Below are 5,812 nucleotides of genomic sequence, written 5' to 3' on the forward strand. Positions count from 1 at the left end.
CACATCATCCAAGTCCGAGTATGCCATTCTACCGACCCCCTCCAAACGATCGCTCGAGAATTGTCTTAGGCTGGTTTAAAGAGTTTCAATGATCTATGAATCAAAGGTAAGTCTTTTTGCCACTTAAGGGGATATTTCTACGAGTCACCTTCCCTAAGGTGCATCGTTATGGTATCATGGAAACTCAACTCCTCGCTACGTTGACAACCGTTCACCACCCTCTTAGGTGTGGAATTGTGGTCTACCTAGTGAACCTTCGTCATCTGCTTCACTCCATTCCTATGGATGTGTGCTTCGCCTCTCAGCTCGAGAGATGCTGTTATGTCTCCTTCCGTGGGTTAATCCTGAGTTGTTCGACCTTCGAGAGGAACAATTCTTTTAGGGTCTTTCCTTTCCTCTCGTTGTCATGATAGTTGGAGTTCTCAAGGCAAGACTTAAAGACAATGACGGTGAATGAATCAACGTTCAATTGAAGTGCACCCTGGATCGTGAAGATTGTGCTAGTTTGCGTTTCCCCTTCACCCTACCCTACGCTTGAATCTCGGGACGAGATTTTTGTTTAGTGGGGGTGAGTTGTCACATCCCTGGCCCTGTTATGCACTAGGCTAGACCTCATGTGAGCATCATGTTTTAATTCAAATGAAATTTGAATTGAGGAATTTTCAAAGCCTCAGAAACCTTCTAAAAATGATCAACATTAAAATCTCCTCAAAGAAGTCCAAGAAAATGTTCCTCTTAGTCTCTGAAAATATTGCAAAGAGGTAGAACTCAAAACAATATTTTTGGTATCTCAGAGTTAATTATTTTGGGCCTTTGAATTAAATAAATAGCTATTTGCATTGGATATATATATTATATATAAATAATATATGTCCAATAATTACTGGAACATTTTATGTGGTTTGGTATATTTTAGTTCTAGCCACATAATTATTTTCAGGATTTTATAAAATGGTTTAGTATTTTTACTAAACCAAAACAAAACAGAACAAAATAGAAAACAATAAATAAAAGCAGAGAGAGAGAACCTACCTCAGCTTACCTGGCAGCCCACCCGCAGCCCAACAGCTGGCCAGTCCATCTGGCCGGCCCAGCCCACCTCCTCCCCCTTGTCATCTTCCTCCTCAGCCAGGAGGACGAACAGGTGCGTGGCGGGCGCCGACGCTGCCCCGGCCACCTCCTGCTTCCCCTGGCCACCTCCTGCTTCCTCCTCGACGCCCCGGTGACGCCACGCGCCTCCCCGACCCCCCTCTCACTTCCCCTCTCCCTCTGGACCCCTCCCCCTCCTCTGGCTCCCTCTTCCCCTCTCTTTCCTGTGAGCCCCGAGAGCACGCCGTCGCCGTAGCCGTGGCCATAGGCCACCACCCGCCCAACCAGCACGGCGAAGAGCTCCACCACGACTCCGTGGAGCTACACACTGACGCATGCGACCAGGGGAGCCCTGCAACGTCATCCCCGGCCTCATCTTCAACCTCCGGCCGCCGGTGACTTCGCAGTCGATTCGCGGGCTCCAGCACTTCCCCGACCTCGTCGTCGACTCTGCTAGTCCCTACGTGAGCCACTCTCCATTTTCCCCCTGGAATCGCCGTCGTTCCCCTCCCCTAGCTAGCTTCCCCACCTCCGCCGAGGCTCGCCGCCGCCATGGTCAACGAGCTCCGCGCTCGTGAGCTCGGCCGCTCGCCCGAGCATCACCAGCGTGCTCACCGCGCTCCTGCGAACCCGAAACACCCACGGGTGCTCCCTGCCATGCCCTATAGCGCCATCTCCGCGGTTGCCCGAACTCCGGCCGCCGCCTTTGAGCTCGCCGCCGTCGATATAGGCCGCCCCCGGCATAACTGACCGCACCACTCGACGCGCGGGATCTTCAGCGTCACGTAGCTGCCCTCCGCCGGCCATTTGGTCGCCGGAGGAGGAATTCCGACCCCCTCCGCCGTCTCGGGCTTCACCGGCGACGAGCCGTGGACCAAGTCCGGCGAGTTTGACCCCAGTTGGACGCCCCTGACTAAATGACAGGTGGGCCCAGCCCTGTTAGCTAATTAGGATTAGCACTAATCGAATTAGTTAAACTAATTACCCCCCCCTGCTGACACTGACAGTGGGCCCCACCCCTGGTCAAACCCCAGTCAGCGCTGGGTTTGACCGGGATTAGCTCCTGTGTCACTGACGTGTGGCCCCCACACGTCAGGTTTGACCTGGGGCGCCCAGTTGATCCTGCTGACGTCACTGTGACGTGGTGCTGACGCCATAATCATTTCTGGATTTAATATTTTTCAGGAAATTCCAGAAAATGCCCTAAACTTCAATAAATCATAGAAATTCAACCGTAACTCCAAATTAAATAATTTATATATGAAAGATTATCAGAAAAATTCAAGGAATCCATCTGTACCATTTTCATGCATGTTAGAACAACTTATAACTGCTGTTTAGCACAAATTAATTAATGGCATTTGAATAATCACATATGGAGTTTGAATTTGAATCTTGTATTCAAACCAACTTCATTTAATCTGTTGCTAGTTGCATTAGCTCAAAACACATTCATATTGCCATGTCATAGCATGCATCATTTTGTGCATTGCATTGATTGTGTTCTTCTTTGTTGCCGGTATCTGTTCCCTCCCGGTAGACGATGTTCCGACGTTGTGATCGTTGACACTGATGAAGACTCAATGTTATCTTCAGAAGTGCCAGGCAAGCAAAACACCCTTGTTCATTCCGATAAAATCCTACTCTCTCGCTCCTGCTCTCTTTTACTGCATTAGGACAACAACGATTCATCTGTTACTTGTTGCGGTAGTTGAACCCCTTTATCCTTTGCATGACCTGTCATTGCCACAGTAAATAGATGAAACCCACTAGCATGAGTAGGAGTTGTTTGAGCCCTATTGTGCCTACTCATTCTTGCTTGTTTGTCATGCCTGCTACTGCTTAGAGTTGAGTCAGGTCTGATTCATCGGGGATGAATCAGAGGTGTGTGAACATGTCCTATTGTGTGTGAGCTAAGTGTGTGAACACGTTTTGGTAAAGGTAGCGGTGAGAGGCCATGTAGGAGTACATGGTGGGTTGTCTGATTTTAGCCGTCCTCAGGAACTGAGTTCTGTGTTTGTGATCCATGATTCAGCTACTACCATACATTGGGCCCTGAAATATGACCCCGCTCGACTTCTTATTCACCCTCGTCCTCTGTCCAGGAGTTGCAAGTAGTTTCTGGTGTTTGTAGTATGCTGGAGGCCGTGGACAGCGCTGACCGGAGGGGTGGGCTGTGATGCGGTAGGCACGTGGCCGGGTATACCGGGCGCCCGTTTGGTGTCACGGAACCCTGTTCACATCGTTTGGGGCTGTGAGCGAAACTCCGGCCGGATCTCCTCATGGATGGAACCCGAATAGGCGATAAACCTGGACTAGAGACTTGAGTGTTTAGGTAGGTCGTGGTCTACACCCACGTCGGCTTTCGCTTGAAGTCTGCCGAGCACATGTCGTGTGCAGACGCTAAGTGGTGGAAACATGTATGAAGAAGTACACCCCTGCAGGGTTAATAACATCTATTCGAATAGCCGTGTCCACGGTAAAGGACTTCTGGGTTGCTTATATCAGTTCATAGACAAGTGAAAGTGGATACTCTAAAATACGCAAGATAAGCATGAGTGCTATGGATGGCGTTCTCGTAGGGAGACGGGAGCGGATCCATAGTGGTGTATTGTTATGGGGAATATGTGGACTCGTGTGCGCCACCTCAAAAGAGTTACATTGCAGTCGTAGTTCAGGATAGCCACCGAGTCAAAGCTGGCTTGCTGCAGTTAAACCCCACCATCCCCTTTGTTGATAATGATGCATATGTAGTTAGTTCTGATGTAAGTCTTGCTGGGTACATTTGTACTCACGTTTGCCTATTTTATGTTTTTGCAGAGAGACTTCGGTCTCACTAGTAGTTTCGCGTGGACTTCGACGTTTAGCTTGTTACCTCAGCTACGATCTTGTGCCCCGGCAGGATCTGGTAGATAGTCAGGCTTCTCAGCCTTTTTCAGTTATAGATGTCTGTACCCAGACATGATAGCTTCCGCTTGTGCTTTGATTTGTATGCTCTGATTGTTGGGTCATGAGACCCATGTTTGTAATATCTCGCTCCTCGGAGCCTATTGAATAAATTACTTGAGTCGTAGAGTCATGTTGTGATGCCATGTTGTATTTGCACATATCGAGCATATTGTGTGTATGCTATTGAAATGCTTGGTATGTGTGGGATCTGACCATCTAGTTGTTTATCTTTAGTAGCCTCTCTTACCGGGAAATGTCTCCTAGTGTTTTCCACCGAGCCATGGTAGCTTGCTACTGCTCCGGAACACTTAGGCTGGCCGGCATGTGTCCTTCTTCGTTCCTGTGTCTGTCCCTTCGGGGAAATGTCACGCGATGAATACCGGAGTCCTGTTAGCCCGCTACAGCCCGGTTCACCGGAGTCCTGCTAGCCCAGTGCTACAGCCTGGATTCACTCGCTGATGACCGACACATTCGATGCTGGGTCATGGATGCCTGTCCCTGTAAGTCTGTGCCACTTTGGGTTTACGACTAGCCATGTCAGCCCGGGCTCCTTATCATATGGATGCTAGCGACACTGTCATATACGTGTGCCAAAAGGCGCAAACGGTCCCGGGCAAAGGTAAGGCGACACCCGTGGGAATACCGTGCGTGAGGCCGCAAAGTGATATGAGGTGTTACATGCTAGATCGATGTGGCATTGAGTCGGGATCCTGACATGCTTTGACTCGGTGATCGTCCTTGCAGAATTTTGCCAAAACTTTGAAGAAGAGACTAGCCGGCTGGAACCAAACCTTGACCCTGTCAATTCTCCGGTGAACGACGAAGTTGCCATGAATGTTTTCCGACTGGAGTCCCGTGTTGCAGTTGCCGTGGACTATCTTGCAAGGCTGAAGGTCGCCACATCTCGCATCGACTCAATGCTCTGGCCCGGGGAGACACTCCAGAACGACCTCGAGTCGCTGATGGCTCGTTTGAACGCTGTCCCTGGTCGAGTGCAGGAGTGGAAAAAGTCCTCGGCTCGGTGTGGTGCAGATGTTGCTCTGTGTCTGGCCCGAGTCCACTGCAAAGATGCGCGAGAAGACAAGCTGGCTGCCCTCCGAGTGGCCAACACCAAGAAACACGACTTCAGGTCCTTTATGGAAACTTTCCTTGCTGCTGCCACTCGGATCGCAGATGGAATTGATCTTGATGAGTTTGTTGCACCTTCTAGCCCTCCACAGGAGGGGTAAAAAACTTCTTCTAAGCTCGACGCTTTAAATTTGCCTCGGTATGCCAAGTGGAGTTGTAACCGATAAACCTTAACAGGCTTAGCGCCTGAGCACTTTCGGTTCCTTTAGGTATCGATCTGAACTTGAATTTGGTATTTGAATATGATTGCTTTCGGCTCGAAATGTCTTTTGCAGGTTCAAGGCAAGACGCTCACTGCAGTCGACTTATTCCTTAATCCACTTAGGCGAGCGCTGGGCTGCAGCTAAACCTCCCGAGTGAGAGGTTTGCTCTTCACTCGGTAGGATTTTGATAACTTAGGCGAGCGTTGGGCTGCAGCTAAGCCCCCGAGTGAGAGGTTTGCTCTTCACTCGGTAGGATTTTGATAACTTAGGCGAGCACTGGGCTGCAGCTAAGCGCCCGAGTGAGAGGTTTGCTCTTCACTCGGTAGGATTTTTATATCTTAGGCGAGCACTGGGCTGCAGCTAAGCCCCCGAGTGAGAGGTTTGCTCTTCACTCGGTAGGATTTTGATAACTTAGGTGAGCACTGGGCTGCAGCTAAGCCCCC

This window comes from Triticum dicoccoides, chromosome 7B (assembly GCF_002162155.2).
Source record: "Triticum dicoccoides isolate Atlit2015 ecotype Zavitan chromosome 7B, WEW_v2.0, whole genome shotgun sequence".
NCBI lineage: Eukaryota > Viridiplantae > Streptophyta > Magnoliopsida > Poales > Poaceae > Triticum > Triticum dicoccoides.